Genomic DNA, 17,122 nt, shown 5'->3' on the forward strand with positions numbered 1-17,122 from the left:
TCATACCAGAGAAATGAATCGCTACAATTGTAATACTTATAGTTAAGTAAAGTGCATACAGTAAAAGCAGGATTATAAAATAATACTGTAAAAGCATTGATATGGTTTCTTAGCCATATGATACTTTAAAATGGATAAAAGATATACATACATATATACATTGACTAATCGTACTCAACTGGTGCTTCTAACTACGCCTACCCCGGTATACCTGACCTAAGCCTAATACATGGGAGGTAGTAAGTAAGTAGCAGTTTAAGTTAAGTTTGTTTTGCCAAGAGTCTGACTCAAGAATTCTCTGTAAGGGGGTAGTCAGTTCAGTACCTGGGATTTAGAAGGCAGGAGGGCTGGTATCTCTTTCTCAGGACTCAGTATCCCAGTTACCCGCGAGGGCAAGCTGGAAACGCTGGAGGCTGGATTCCTCGGCAAGAGGAAAGGCAGCGTTTTTCCTCAGGGCGTCAAAAGGAGAGGGGCAGCGTCCGTGGGCTCTCGCATCAGCTGGGCTCTCCGGCAAGTAGTCGCTGCTCCAAGCTCATCACCACCGTGTGTTTACTTAGTTCAGTGTCGGTATATTTATACCTGAGAGGTGCCGGGTTTGACGTAAGGATGGACATAAGACGTCAATTAAGAACTGGTCGTTCTTACATTCTTTACAGGAGTTCTCGAACGAAATCAAAACAATAGCAGCGGGGATTTCCCAGGTTTGCTGGAGGCTTGGTTTGTTTAGAGAACTCGGTGTGCTTTCTAGGGGGCTGGAGGAATAGTGCTTGCTTAATGTGACAGCATGCGCTATGACTAATTTATGAAACTGGCTTCTGTGCCGTTGTATGGATATTAGTGATTTATAACCGGACAAGGGTCAGAAATTGGAGTATCGATACAGGTCCCTAGATAAACACACTACACCCACTCCACGAATTCATGTCCATATTTACTAACCTAATCAATAGTAAACATAACTAATAGTGCATGTGTATACCGAACCACCCTAAAATAAATTTTTTTGCATTTGAAAATAGGCATATTCGAAATACACGAAAATGAGTATAGGTACTGTCTGCATTCAAGCAGTGTAATCATTCAAAAAAGGGATGCACAATTTATCTCAGCATGAATGATTTGCGAAAATAACACATGAAATGGCTCTTAATACAGAAGAAAAAAGTGCGAGACCACTCCATCACATATAAACACAATTACTTGTAAATACGCTAGAGGCTGAGGTAATGTATTGTCTCTAGAGTTCCTAAAAATAGAAGCTCTGTTCTCTAAGAATAGTTCTACTTTAAGCAGAAGATAAGTGCCAAAAAGTAAATATTTTGGATTTGGGAAAAAAGTTTTAGTTTTCAGGGGAAGAAGGAAAAAATTGTCAGTAGCTTTGTTTTTAAAACCGAAGGCCAAATTCAGAGTTCATGGAACGCTGTGTGCACGTTTGCTTATAGTCACTCTCTCTGTTCTGGTGAAAACATCATTTCAGACAGATTTTCAAAAAAACAGTTTACTGCCTCAGGTGAAAGTTCGACCAAGTTGGAAAATGTCGCTACCATGCAGTCGTGCGCATGTTCGCTTTCAGTGATGTTTTGATCAGCATTGCTTACAGAAGGCCGTACCTGGTTGATGCTGCTTTCATCCTGTACTTCACTGCCCTTCAATCGTAGTGGTGAAGTCTCCACGAATGCCGTCATCAGGATAGGTAGCCGCTGGGGACAGTACAATGCATGAGCCTTTACTGGACCCAACAAAGTATCTGCATCCAATGGTACTTCTGATTGTAGTGTAAGACATGTGTCCAACACGCATTCCTCGCCGCATAGCATGCATCTCAATACAGGTAAGACACAATTCTGCCATATGGGTCTGAACGAAAGAAACCAGGTCATATTCAGATCTCTTAGCCGGGATTTTCCAAGGACTTTAGTTATGCGGTCCCGATAGCGTATAGCTAGGATCGTTTCTTCCATTGTTGCTGGAGTCTTGTCTGTGACATGGCTTGCCATAACGAAGCAGGAGTAGCAAAAATAAGATGCCTGCTACGAGTCCCAACAGGAGTGGAAGTCCGCCAAAGACAGAATGGACGAAATCGGGAAATATTCCCAGGACTGCTTTGAATGGAGTCAACAGTCCCGAAAAAATGGTCTTAAATACACTCGCGATACCATTTGTATCAGAAATATTTAAGATTTCGCTTAGTATTTCTGCAAAGTGTAGGGGGCAATTTGTTGATAACAATGCATGTATCTCTCCTGTTGTCCTTGCAACTTGGAGATCATACGTTTCTTTTGATGACGTCAAGTGAACTGGCGCCTGTAGGAGCACAGTCTTCATTCTGCTTAAAGTATCAATTCGAATAGAAGAGATTTTCAAACTGGGCCAAATTTTTCCCTCCCTGTCTGGAGTGTCATTCGGAAACAATACTCGCTCACAGCAAGTGACCATGGAGCTCACGCTTACTAGATAAGGTTTTCCTGGCAGTAAGCCACAACATCTGTGATCTACAATTAGAATGTAACTCCCTTTAGAAAGTCTTCTAAAGAATGGTTCTATTTTTGTTGCAGGTGTGCCGAGCTGGTGACATGAAAGGTTATTTGAAGCCCCTTCACAGGCCCCATGTAAACTTATACCCTGACATAGAAGTATACCACTTAGTGGTTTTTCACAATTATTACCACTAAGAAATACACTCTGTCCTGTATTACTATAACATGTGTGTGTATAAGGTAAGTTCCATGTTGACTTAATGTATCCTTTACCCAACTTTTCATACTGGCCTGCCTGTATATATTTCTGGCAGTATCGAAATTGGAAAGTCGTTATCGGAATAGTTATGATTCCATGTATTATCCATTCAATGACAGGTCGTTCTGACATTGTCAATGGTAATCTCTCAAGTTTTTCAATGCTCAGAATTGTATACTCTGCACCCTTTTGTGCCAAGCTGATTTGTGTATCAGTAAGGTTAAAGATACCGAATAATGACGTTGTGTTGATTAAACGCCAAGGCACGTAGCCTGAACGCAGATTTTGTAACGTCCAACCAAGCTGTACAATAGAACGCAATTGGGACTGACCGTGTTGTAACATCAGTAAGTCTTGCTCTATTATATCGATTGCAGATGATACAATGCTGTCCAGTGAATATATTCTGAAAGACAGAGTCATTAACCCATTGTCCACAACAGAAAGTGATTTTTCCAAATTAACACGGTCAATTTCCCGTATTTTCTCTGCTGTTTCAATTTGAGTTACTTTCCAAGCTTCGTTGTAAGCTGCATATATAGAGGCTGCTATGAAACGTTTTTGACGCTGTTTGCGTGGTCCCATAATGAAATCACGCAAGTCAGCACCTTCTTTAAGTAAAGTCAAGTGTTGCTTAATTTCTGCCAGTGTGGATGTTCGTAGCCATTCGAGACAGAGTTTTCCTACACTGTATGTAGTTACAATCCCTGGATGTTGTCGCTGGGAGTATCTAGGGTCTGGCCTGGTTATTGTGAACCCCTGTTTTTTGTTCAGGAATCTATCTTGACAGTTATTTGTGTCTGTGGGCCAGATTAACCATTTTTTCCAATCAGGATGTGTTCTGTTTTGGTTTAAAATATGGGATACGTCTATCTCATCATTTGTAGAGTTATTACTGTCAGGTGTTGGTTTTGGAATAGACGGTTTGTTTAAGTCTTTAATTTTGGCTAGGCCAAAACAGGTTGTCTGTTGAATTGTGTCATTCAAGAATATAATTTGTTCTGGGATCATGCAGGCTCTAAACAATGATTCTATACCTTTGACCTGCCAATCTCTTGTACCCCAGATTGTTTTCGTTTCAATATTATTGTTCCAGAAAAAAAAATTGTATTTGTAAGCACGGTTTTCATTCCTGTCTTATTTAACAGTTTGAAATAAAACGTTTCTGCATCACTTGTGTTAAACCCTGAGAAATATGGAAATTTTTCATAAAATGTTTTCGAACTGCCTTTTGGTGGAGTTGCACAATGTTCACATTGGTTATAATTAAAAACATTTCTAGGTTGAGCAGATTTATGCAGATAATGGTTACCATAGTGGTTGTAACAGTACATCTGGTCATAATTAGATGAACCCTGTAAATAATCATGTTCTGTAAATTTAGCTGACATCACTAGATCTGACATCATATCATTAATACTTGCAAAGTCCCAATCATCAGCGAATGTGCTTGATTTTACAAAGTCACTTAATGAAATCTTGAATTGATGAGGATACTTCAGGAGCTCCACAGGGCCATAGATTTCGTAATCAGTTTTGTCCCATGCTACCCCACCGGGTGTAGGATTGGCTGTGAAGTTTACTGAAGAAAGTTCTCTTTTCTCGATGTGTGAAGACTTGTGTGGTTTTAGGACCAAGTTGATATTCTGACTTGCTGTGTCCATTGTAACATATTTTCCCTCAATGAAATGACCCAAGTATAGTACCAGGATGAGCCAAAGTATGAGGACAAATACACCTTGTGCCACCCAAAATTCAATCCATGGAGAAATCAGATAGGTTTCTTGTAGTTGATGAAAGAGTTCTTTTGCTTTGTCTTTAAAAGTCTTTGATGGTGTCGGCAGTTCCTCAGGTTCGCTCGGATCCTCAGAAAAATCATCGAAGTTGATGAAATAGCCTGATGCAGTTCTGTCAATTGTTTCAATTGCTTCTGGATTCCTTTTTGTTTTTGGAATTTGCTTTGTTTCATTAGCATAGTCTGTGGTTACATCATTGTAGACTGGTGTTTCTTGATGCATTATTGTGATTTGGGTTTCAAGAGGTTTAACTTCCATGGTTTTGTTGCATAGTCCTTGTTGATTCACTGTAGGTTTATCAAATGTGATGAGTCTCTCAGTTTGAACCTCTGTGTTTGTAGCAAATTTTGGTGTTCTGCTATTTCTTGGGAGTCCACTTGGCCTACTACTTATTATCGGCCACATGATTGTGGTTTAACCAGGTCGATGGATACAGCTCGGTTCTCCTTTTTACCAGCAAGGGGTGGTAGTACAACTGATCTTGTTCCGTTGATAGCTAAGACAGGTACTGCCTTTCTGTAAGAAGGCCCAAATTCCTTCTTCACCGTTATTTTCTCTCTGACCAGATCCCCTATTTTTGGAATCCAGACAGGCCTTGCTGGGACAGGTGGTTTCTCTTCAGTGGTTGTTGGCTGTTGTTTAAACTTTATGTTGCTCAGGTCTTTTCTTGTTTCATTTAAGTCCTGTAAAATAGCCAAACGATCTTTGATATCAAAGCGTTTCTCTTTAACCACTGAAGTTTGACTATCGAGGTCCTGGATTACCATTCTAGTCCCAAACAATAGTTCGTACGGACTGAGACCTCTCAGAGAATTTCTTGGCAGATTATTAAGACTACGTTGGACACTTATTAAATGTTTGACCCACCCAGCTCCCGAACCTAATACCTTTGCCGTTATAGATTGCTCTATGCCTTGGTTTTTTATTTACCCCATCCCGTTTCCCTCAGGAAGGAAGTGATAAGAGTCCCGCAATGCAATGCCCATGCTGGCCATGCCCCCCCCATAAGCTTGAGAGCTAAAAGCAGGGCAATGGTCAGAATGTAGCATGCCAATTGCGTATATGCCATTATAGACTCGCAAATCTGTTTATAACAGTTCAGACGTCAGCCGAGAGCTGGGGTCTACATTTTAAGTGATGATAGTCTCTATATGTTAATTTGACGCATTAATCATACTGGGTTTTATATATTTATTGTTTAATCCCATCTTGAGCGAAACGCCATGGCAAAACACCGTCTCGGTCGCCAATGCGATCTCTGTTGCAGTTTGGACAGTTTTTCGCAAATATGTGATGTTGCAGGCTCATTCCTGGCCACCAGTATGTGGATTGCAATTCTTCCAGAGAATCCTTTAGCTTAAGGTGTCTAAGACCCTCACCCATATGTGCGTCTGCTATTAACAATATTCTCCTGTTCGTGTTTGGAATTACTCTATCCCCCACTCCAGGGATTTGAGCAAAAGGAACGGAGTTTGCATCGATTATGTATGTATAATTGAGTGGATAGGTGAGGGGTAGCGCTGAGCAGTCGCCTTTTGATGACGTTTTCACCGCCAGCATGGTTTCCCCGTCAACATATTTTCCTGAACGCTTTTTTGTAGCTACGGGAGCCGATTTAGTTGCTTCCGCTTTGGCTGTCTCAGCCAATGAATTCCCTGCAGCGTGAACGCCATCACGCTGATGACTCAGTGAGTGTATCACGTGAGTCTTTGGTAGTTCTTTCCGTAAAAGAACTACTTGTTCCCAAAGCTATTTTTGCTTGATTGTGGCACCTGTGTCATCTTTGTAACCATTTTGAATCCATTTCTGTAAATCGTTATTGTATGATTTTACGCAGTAATACGAATCGCACACTATTAGTGTCGGGAATTCGCGATCGGCATTATCTAGCGCCATTTTTAACGCTATTATTTCAGTATGTTGTTCTGAATTATTTTCTACCGAGTGTGATTTTGTTACCAGAGGTCTCAATTTACCTCCGCGCCACACGTTTTTTACAATCTCGCATGTGGCGTTAGAGGCTAGTTTTCCCCAAACTGATGGTTGAGCATGTTCATCTGTATATATTACACAGGCGTATTGTCGTATGGGCAGAATGTCGATTGGCAGAGGATATTCTCTTTCATATTCTAGATTTTTTAATTTTTTCATTTCCGGGTCAAAATAGTATTTCACTTTGTCTGTAGCAAGAGAATTTTCCCATTGTATCCATTTTGGATTTAGTGCCACAGTAGGTAAATTACATGGGCTTGTTAATGCCTCAAAAGCTGATTCTGCTGTTCTGACTGTAATCCGTCTGCCGTCAGCTTGGTCTCTTTCTCTTGCTACAGCTGTTTGAAATGCATGAACAATGTTTTCCTTAATGCTGAATCTTTTTTCAGCTTCTGTGTACAAATGTGATTTGTATGCTATTGGTACCGTTTCTCCCTCATTAGAGGTCAGGTATGTGAATCCGCATCTTCCTGGGATGACCCGAATTACAAGGTTGCGTGTGGTATCGCGTGTTTGCAATTTTGTTTTAGCTAACATATCTGTTTCCAATGATCTCAAAATTTCTGTGTGTTTTTGAGTCCAATTGATTGTTTTAAAATCTGGTTTTATTAGGTCATAGAGAGGTTTAACCCTCTCTGCATAATTTATAATGTACGTTCTACCGAAATTTAGGAAACCTAGAATTGATTGTAAGTTTTTCAGCGTTCTTGGTGCTTGGATTACGGCACATTTCTCTAGGAAATTGTCTGCCAGGCTTTTGCCTTCACTTGATAATTCATATCCTAAAAACAGGACAGTCACATGGGCAATTCTTGACTTCTTGAAGTTGAATTTGTAACCCTCTGCTGCGAACCCAAGTATTATGGTGTTCACTCTTTTCAAGTGAGTATCCAAGTCATCATCTGTTAGATAGATGTCATCGACATAAGATAATGCCTCATCATCATACATTTGTAGTAACTCTGTTACTCTCGCTGAGAATAATCCTGGACTGTTCTTGAACCCCTGTGGCAAACGACAGAAATTTTCTGCGAGCCATTTATTGAGAAAGCGGTCAAATATCTGCTTTCAGGTGCTATATTTTGACAAAAGAATCCATTAGAGATGTCTAATGTTGTTTTGTATTTTTTGCGCACTATGCTATTCATTAGTGCTGCACTGTGTGAGTGTTGTACTGCAAAAGTTTTGCAACATGAGTTTAGGTGTCTGTAGTCCAAAACTAGACGATATGAATCATCTGGTTTGGAGACAGGAAACAAAGGATTGTTCATTTGTGAGGTGCATGTTTCAATCACCCCCTGGTATTCAAGTTGATCTAAGATCTCCCTGACCTGTTTTTTAGCTTCTTGCTTGATTGGGTACTGCCTCTGTGCAGTTGGTTGTGATTTTAACTGGATTTTGTGAGGAAAAGAGTCCTCATCCCATCCCACATGGTTTTTATATAATGCAGGAGCTTGGGCTACTGCCCACTTTCTTGCAAGTGTATATTTTTTATGAATTGGAATGTGATTTGAGAAGGCAGGCATAATCATTTCTTCGCCATGAGGGCACTCCCTGACAAACTCCCGTGGCCAGTCTTTTTCAGCTAAAAGGATGTCATAGCCTTTGGAGAGATTATCCCAAAATAGACCCCTTATTTTCCTAGTCTGATCTCCCTCTATACGTAATGTTATTTCGTATATTTTATGAGGTTTGCTAACTCTGGTGTCTGCAATTTCCACCTGAATGTATTTGTATTCATTCGTTTCCACTGTCTCCAGATGATTCATCAGGATCTTGCGAGCTATGCTTACTTCTGCTGCGCTGTCTAGCATTGTCTGAGCCCACTCTCCGTTTTTCAGCTGTGTCCTCAGGATCCTCGGCATGTTTGATTACTTTAATACTGGCTACCTTCTTCTTTGGAAATTGTAACTTTTTACTTTGATGAGCACGTTCCTTGTCTTTAGACTTGAAGTGCTCTTCCCTTTGTTCTGACCGTCATCTTCTTTCCGATTTCTGCGAGGAAGTCTGAAAAGATCGAGAGGGACTTGTATCAATATCTTGATATCTATCAGGTTTCTTCAAATTATCCCTATTTCTAAGGTTGTATTTTTTCTCAGAGGGCTCCCTCTGGGGAGACTTGTGACCTTGGTCCGGAGATCTCTCTCTCCGCCGAGGAGACCTTCCTCTGGACTGGAATCTTTTTTCTTTGGGAGTGGATTGTTTATTTCCATCCCAGTTCTTTTTTGGAGCTGTTAGATTATTTTTAATAAATACCTTTTCAGGATTTTCAGTTAGTTGGGGTTTCACTGGTTTCCCACCCAAACTATCTCTTCCTAGTTCTTCATAGGATTTTTCTATGATTCTGGCAAGTTCAAATGGTTGTTCTGCTATATCTGTTTCTTTCAACTTCTGGCGGATCGCCACCTGTTTTAGTACATCTGGTATTACCGCCATGGACGGAACACCATGTGTTTTTGTGTAAATGGAAGCAAAGACTGTGCGCCAAGTGTCACAGTCCTCCACATGTGGTGCGATCCCCATTGGAAGGCAGATAGTCAGAATTCTGTGTTTCTCAGTAGGGGTAGTATCCGGAAATACTGCCTCTATTTGAGTGATTTTCTGTGCTAACCAGAATGGAATTTGTTCCCGTTTTATGGGTACTTTACCCAGACATGATTGTATGTTCTGTGGTGTGATTTTATTTGTGTTCCCCTGATGAGGGGTCAGCTGTGGAATGTTAATAGTTGGTTGGACTGTTGAAGTCCGCATTACATAGTGGACTAATTGTCTATGTATTTTAATCAGTTGTTTTAGCTGTGCTAAAAGTTCTGCTATTGAAATTTTTTCAATGTCTGGATGTGGTGTGTAGCTGGCTAGAATCGGCCACGTTGCTCCTGGTCTACCTAGTGGACCGAGCCTGGTGATGTGATCATTATGTTTTAGGGCGCCTTTAAACCAGAGCAGGTGCTCTTGGTATTTTAATGGGATTTCCACCTCCTCGAAAGGAGTGTAGTCATCTGGAGGTTCCTCTATTTTATAATAGTGGAACTCTTTTGTGACAGCGTTTGCTGCTGGAAAGTTTATCCATGAATAGAATACCTCTGTCTGCCGATATTCGTGTGCCTCAATTACGAATATGACTGTACCACCTCTTGGTGTTAGTCCATTTTCTATAAGTTTAAGTGTTATAGTTTTTCTTATGCTGACCGGGATGAGTATTGCATCCGGGTCTTGCTGTAGGAGACTTGTGTCTTCCGCTAGGAGTTGAGCTGCTGTTCTAGCTGTCTCCCTCTCTTCTTCAGTTTCTGACATTTTTACTGACAGAAATGTTTTTGTTGCAGATCAGGTTTCCAAGGAAACAAAGATTAGGTGCACAATATTTTGGAACACTGTATCCTTCAACGTTGAATAAACCAAAAACCATACATAGGAGTCTCCTCCTACTAAGTTTGGCGGATTTTTAACCTTTGACCCACTCCAGACGTCTTTGGAGTATTTATGGGAGAAAGGGTCTGTATGAAAAAGCACGACTGAGTTACTCTAATGCCTTGCGTTAGATTTATCGCCTTACCAAACGTTGGGCGCCATGTAGTGTAGTTCCTATATTCCCAAAAGGCTCTGCGCATTGGAATAATATCTTCAATAGTATAGACGTAGGACAGAGGTTAACTAGGTCTTCTACTGACGATATTAGACTTAAGTTTTGTGTGCCAGCTAGCTCAGAGTTCACTAGAAACTTTCTCGAATAGGCGAGGAGGAGTTTAACCTCCCTGGATAGACAAGAAGGGATTTAGTTTCTGACAACCATAGAACATGACAACTTTTCTCTCCCTGATCAAGAGTATATCTCTAGAGTCGTGTGAAAACAAAAGACAGCTATTTTACTCTGTCAATACGTGCATACTTAGTTTCACCAGATTGTAGAGAAAAGATGAGACGGGCGTTTTCAATAAAAGGTGTTATTTATTGATCAGTCTCTTTTCTCATACAAGAGAAATGAATCGCTACAATTGTAATACTTATAGTTAAGTAATGTGCATACAGTAAAAGCAGGATTATAAAATAATACTGTAAAAGCATTGATATGGTTTCTTAGCCATATGATACTTTAAAATGGATAAAAGATATATATACATATATACATTGACTAATCGTACTCAACTGGTGCTTCTAACTACGCCTACCCCGGTGTACCTGACCTAAGCCTAATACATGGGAGGGAGTAAGTAAGTAGCAGTTTAAGTTAAGTTTGTTTTGCCAATAGTCTGACTCAAGAATTCTCTGTAAGGGGTTAGTCAGTTCAGTACCTGGGATTTAGAAGGCAGGAGGGCTGGTATCTCTTTCTCAGGACTCGGTATCCCAGTTACCCGCGAGGGCAAACTGGAAACGCTGGAGGCTGGATTCCTCGGCAAGAGGAAAGGCAGTGTTTTTCCTCAGCGCGTCAAAAGGGGAGGGGCAGCGTCCGTGGGCTCTCGCATCAGCTGGGCTCTCCGGCAAGTAGTCGCTGCTCCAAGCTCATCACCACCGTGTGTTTACTTAGTTCAGTGTCGGTATATTTATACCTGAGAGGTGCCGGGTTTGATGTAAGGATGGACATAAGACGTCAATTAAGAACTGGTCGTTCTTACATTCTTTACAGGAGTTCTCGAACGAAATCAAAACAATAGCAGCGGGGATTTCCCAGGTTTGCTGGAGGCTTGGTTTGTTTAGAGAACTCGGTGTGCTTTCTAGGGGGCTGGAGGTATAGTGCTTGCTTAATGTGACAGCATGCGCTATGACTAATTTATGAAACTGGCTTCTGTGCCGTTGTATGGATATTAGTGATTTATAACCGGACAAGGGTCAGAAATTGGAGTATCGATACAGGTCCCTAGATAAACACACTACACCATAATGGTATCACAGATAATGTTAAGAACTTAATTAACTGTAGGACCAAGAATATGATCTTCCTAATTGTCTGCCCTTGTAATAAGGGATACATTGGGGAGACAACGCGAGAAATCAGAGTCAGGATCACTGAATATAAATCAGCGATCAGGACAAATAAAAAAACTGCCCCTTTAGTGGAGATGGTGCGGCATTGAAGTGATTCAGATCAATGCACGCGGTGGAGACCATATGAGCAAAAGAAAGAAATGTGAACAATTCTACATGTCACGGTTTAATACATATAAAAATGGCCTTAATAATAAAGAGGAGTGGGAAAGATTAGTATAATTATATTGATATTGTGAATACTGCCATTGAAGGACATATCGGGAACGCGTTTTTAAGATTATGGAAGACTAACGCAACGGACATGCTGTAATATTAAAATCAGTACGCTGCTGGTACTTGGAATATGGATAGCCTTATAAGAGTTTAGGAAGAGAACATCACTGTATTACAGTTTTTTTGCAAAATCTTTCCATGTAGCGCAATCAATATCTAATCAGGGCAAACCAACATTTAAAAATGGCCGCCGGTTTGTAGATACATGTAGAATGAACGTAAACGTTGGGCGAGATAGCGTCGTACATCCAATGTACCACGTTGAACCTAATATCGGTTGCAACCTGGCTGGGTGAAAACACGATGAATTTGTCAAAATTCAGCTGAAGTTATAATCGGGTCTTGCAAATTCATAGTATGTAACCCCGCCCTAATAGGCGGGGCTAAGGAATATAAATAGACCGACATCCGGGAAGTAATTCCTTTTTTGACCCTGGAAGGTCGTTAGAGCAGGGAGGCCGCAATCCGTCGATTTGGTGAGTCACATAGAGGAAAGCACGCTGAGCTCTTACTCGATTTTAGTTTGTCCCACAGCTGCCTACCGAGCGACTTTTAAATCATTTGTCTTTGTTCTTTTATTCATAGAACGAGCATAGTAGCTGTTAACGAACGCGGGCTTTAATTCAAGTAAATGTGTCCGAGTTTCTATTCCGTGAAACATAGATAATTCCGACTTGATTTTTCATATCAGTGTGAGTGTTTTTGCTTTCATTTTTGATTAAAGCATGATGCGCTCATTATGAAAATACGAACATTCAGGTTAAAACAAACGCTGTATTTATAAACGAAGTAAGTGTGTTTTAAACAGCATAAAGAGCCATATTAGCTAATTTAAAACTTCGGAATAGAAGTAATTACTACAAAACCTAGACAGATGCCAGGGAACAGTGTAGTGTTTATACGTCATGTGGCAACGTTTGATACTAGAATGAGGGAATATTGCTGTATTTAAACATTTTATCCCATTATGAACGCTCATTGTTGACACAACAGCACATTCCAGAATATTTTGCTTAGATGTTAGACCATACAGCTAACAACACAGAAAATCTGAATATATGGCATTCTAAATTTTATATTTACAGATTTTAAACTACATGTTAACATATAGCTATCAAGACCAGAGCACAGCATTGTCAATTTAAAACCGTCAACACCAGGTCTTTAAAACTGCATGAACTGCAGAATACGGCTTTCATCCTGACTTGAAGGGATAAGCAGTGATATCTCTGCTGAGTTAGATTCACATCACACTATAATATATAGAAAATGCTAGAGTAAATTAATTTGCTCTGATTGTGTTTGTCTCCCTCTTATATAAAAAAGTCAGAGCTATTTTTCTTAATTCTTAATCTCTAACCCGTGTACCCTCAATATTACGGTGGCTCTAACGGACAAAGAAGGTATACTGATTATTAAAGTTGTAAGGTACGTAGCAAGAGTAGGACTTGTGGCACTCAATTTCTTATAAATAATTATTTTAGACCCATGATGAGAGAAGTGGAAACAAGGATTACCTTCTTTATTCTGTAGGATCTATCATTGTGGCCTCTCGGTGGAACAATAAGCACCCCAGATTATGGTATCGAAACATAATCTGATTCACTATAAGGTAGTGTATAAATTACATATAGCTTAATAACAACTCAGAGGGCAATGCTACAGAATGTATACAGCTAGCAAGTTAGCCCCTTAAAAAGTATATTACTTAGTGTTGTGATGAAGAAACCTTAGACTATAGACCTAGAGAACAATGATTGTAAATCAAAATACAATCTTAGGAGTCAGTAATTTGATCATGCTATAGCTCCTAGAGTATCTGACATTATACTGGTTTAAAAACAACTAAGTAAAAAAACAGCTAATCAGAATTTTGCTAACGTACGACAGGACAAGCATATGACAATGAAAATAGTACAATAATGAACTTAGAATGTATGCAAAACTGTGACATATAACATCGCCATAGTCTTCTATGAAATGATAGGGGCCAAGTGTCATGAGATAGAGATTAAGGTATATATAATATAATGTGTAGTTAGGAAGAGTGTCTATATTTATGTAATAAAAGATTAAAATATTACGGATAGTTAGTCTAAATAAATAATTAAATGCAATATATAATATGACTATCGTGTGGAATGTTTAGGGTCAAAACTAAGTATTTTTGCCATTTAGATCTTTTGAAAACTGTGTTAGTCCTGAAGAAGGTGAAAATATCAAGGTGTCACCAAAACGCTGCGTCAACTGTTTTTAAAGTTTTTAATCTATTCATGTGATATATTTAGATTGTAATCTCCATTGGGAGGAGTGTTATCTATGCACATTGAATGATTAAGTGATTCATCCTGTATGTTTTTAAACAATTTTTTTTTATAAATTTATAATAAATTCCTCTTTTTAATATATTTCAAAGAAATTTTTCTGTGCCGGATATTTCTTATGCTCGATCAGGTGTTTTTTGACCTAGACTCTTGTCTCATACCTAGGTTAGATTAGTGACATATCTATATAGACACTTGGTCCAAGGTGAGGTATTTTGCCCTCCAGATATCGGATTATGGGGACTTTTGTTTCCTTTTCTCCTTGTGTATACCCCGTCCCTCTGCTCAGCACTCGGGTAACTCCCTCCTCTTTTGACCTCCTGGTACCCAGTCATCATAGCCTTCTGGTTATACCACTACTTCATTATTGTAAATACTCTAGGGCTACTTCAGATCATTAAATCCCTCAAACCATTATGAGGAAAAGAACAAAAAATAGTGACACTATTGAATTAGAAAAATATTAAAAAGGTTTATATATTGATTATCTTTATCTTTTTTTGGGATTCATTGTAAAAACATATATTAGAAGTGGAAAAAATTCACACAAAGACAAAAAAATATATACAGCACTCTGATCACATTCATTCACAACCACACACATACTACATACACATACTCATAATGATATATGTAGCCTTTTCATCAGACATGATAGAATTTATATAGAATGTAGTGAACAAACAATAACAGCCTTTTGATGAATGATTGGTCTTTTAGGTAGTTTCAAAGCCGACTCTACGCGCGTTTCAACAGAAACACTGTCTTCATCAGGAGTTCCACCTCAGAATGTTGTGCTCTGTAAGGAATAATATATACATATATACCACATGCATGAAAATACAATTTTAAGTGTCACTATTGTACATTGATATATTAATTTCATATTGTGGCAATGACCCATGATTAAACAAAGATGTAATGTCTCAAATTGTCTTCTTCTAAAGAGAGAGGAAGCCTGACAAAAAATGTACATAAATACAGGCATATTAACAATCTCCCAAAAACATATAACATTACAGACATACATATAATCACTATTACTAGTGATATGCACTCTTTATGTGAATTTTATATTAGCAAGATCAGAACCCCTTACCAAATCAAGACAGTTAGCGTCCCTGAGTAGAAGATGAATAAAAAGTATTCTCCAGAATAAATATCCTGTAGAAAAAAACACATACATGATGATAAAAAAATGTGCGCAAGATGATTAAAACGCTGAGGTTTCAAAAGCATTTATTGACATAACAATAGTAATCAAAATATATTACCAAATCTGTCCAGCAAATATATGCAGACAAATGTGCTGTTTGCAAAAGTACAGGTCGAGAAAAGATCTTGAATCTTCAAGAATTATTATTCATCAACCAAGAGGCTTCTATGAGTTTCTAAAGAGGTGTACCAAAAAAAAGGAGCCAAAGGAAAACAGACTTTTCATTACTCACTATATACATCCTTAAATGCGAAAAAAGATTTAACTGCAAGAAGGTGATGTGACTGACCAATTGGACTATATGGTTACCTTGTACAGAGATGGCCTTTCTCAAAACGAGATGTTTAATATGATAACCGATTCTTCAAGAAAAAGGCTCTGAAACAAATAAACAGGCCCAAAGCCTCAGATGTAAAGAATTACAACACAACAATATGAGGGATTTCAAGAATTAAAACTATGTCTATGAATGTCTAAAGAGGAAAAACATACCTGCTTGATAACATATATTCAACAGGACGGACGAGCTGCTAGTCCTTCCGATGGTTATAATTGGATACTACAAAGTGAACCACAAGAAACGGTGTGTTCCATTAGTGGAAAAATACTCGCAACAAAGTTGCTGATTGTATTAGCAGGTTAACACAAAGACGTGATGCCGTGAACAGAGAGGATAAAGTTACTTAAGATATTATGCCAAAGCCACAAACGCCCACATTTTTAGAAAACATTCAAATTGGTGTACGGAAAACATAAGCGCACACGTAAATACAATTGAAGTTATGCCACATGAAGTGCAGGGTTGTCTCTGAATGGAGCCCGATGGTCGATAATTCTAGACATAGAGACTTTAATATTAAGAGATGACAGTTACATAGCAGAGGCCTTTATTTTGTATAAATAATGTGCCCCTAAAATTATAACCCGATAAACGTATATATCTCCAAATGCATCGATAATCCCAAATGCGTACACAAAGGAGCCGCAAAACCTCACGCCCTGCTTACCAGTTCCGATGGTCCAAAAGATATTTACAGCTCTGTTCTTGATGCCGCAGCCACCTGCTGGGCCTGAGAAAACGCAGAAAAGCAAACGGCGCGAAAACACAATCTGGCATATGCATCAACGTTCGTAAATACCAGTCGGTAATACCGAAAAATAACGAATCGCTAATATGAACATGCAAACCGCGATGCATCAAAGTAATCGGTAAAAAATACCGAGTCGGTAATAATCGCTAATAAAGAACGAGTAAACGCCAGCGCGAGTAACAAAAACCGTAATCGGAAATACCGAGTCGGTATTACCGGATCCGGTAATAGCGGAATCGGTAATACCGAAAACGGGAAAATAACGCGACGCTTCGGAAGCAGGCTGATGACATCACAACCAGGAAGTAGGACACCCACGCTGCATTCAGTGTCCGGAGTTGCACAGAGGAGGAGGCAGAGCTCAGGAGCTGAGGTCCCACACTGAACCAGAAGCAAGCAGGAAAAAGGTAGCAGGACAGGATGGAGAAGGAGGCCCCCCAGCATGGAAAGGACACATCCCGAAAGCGAAAACGAAAGTTTTCAGATAAGGAGCTGGAAATCCTCATACAGAGTGTGAGCAGCAACCATGATCGCATATTTGGCAAGTTGTCGCTTAAGGTGCCAGAGGCAGAAAAAAGGAAGATGTGGCTGCGCATCATGGACAAGGTGAATGCCTGCGGAGTCACCCACCGCAGCATCGACGACCTCAAAAAACGATGGTACGACCTGCGTAAGAGGGCCAAGGAGAAGATTGCGCAGAGGGTCAGGGAT

The 17,122-nt window shown here is 39.6% G+C and overlaps 1 long non-coding RNA gene across 1 annotated transcript; it reads right to left on the reverse strand.

Moving 5' to 3' along the window:
• Window positions 1-14,796: 14,796 nt before the first annotated feature.
• Window positions 14,797-16,387, reverse strand: LOC144771510 (uncharacterized). Its single transcript, XR_013599316.1, has 5 exons — window positions 16,328-16,387; window positions 15,813-15,879; window positions 15,630-15,698; window positions 15,204-15,268; window positions 14,797-14,903 (listed from the first exon to the last, which is right to left on the reverse strand). It is a non-coding gene; the product is annotated as an uncharacterized LOC144771510 (long non-coding RNA).
• Between the last annotated feature and the right edge of the window lie 735 nt (window positions 16,388-17,122).

This window comes from Lissotriton helveticus, chromosome 1_1 (genome assembly GCF_964261635.1).
Source record: "Lissotriton helveticus chromosome 1_1, aLisHel1.1, whole genome shotgun sequence".
NCBI classification, from domain to species: domain Eukaryota; kingdom Metazoa; phylum Chordata; class Amphibia; order Caudata; family Salamandridae; genus Lissotriton; species Lissotriton helveticus.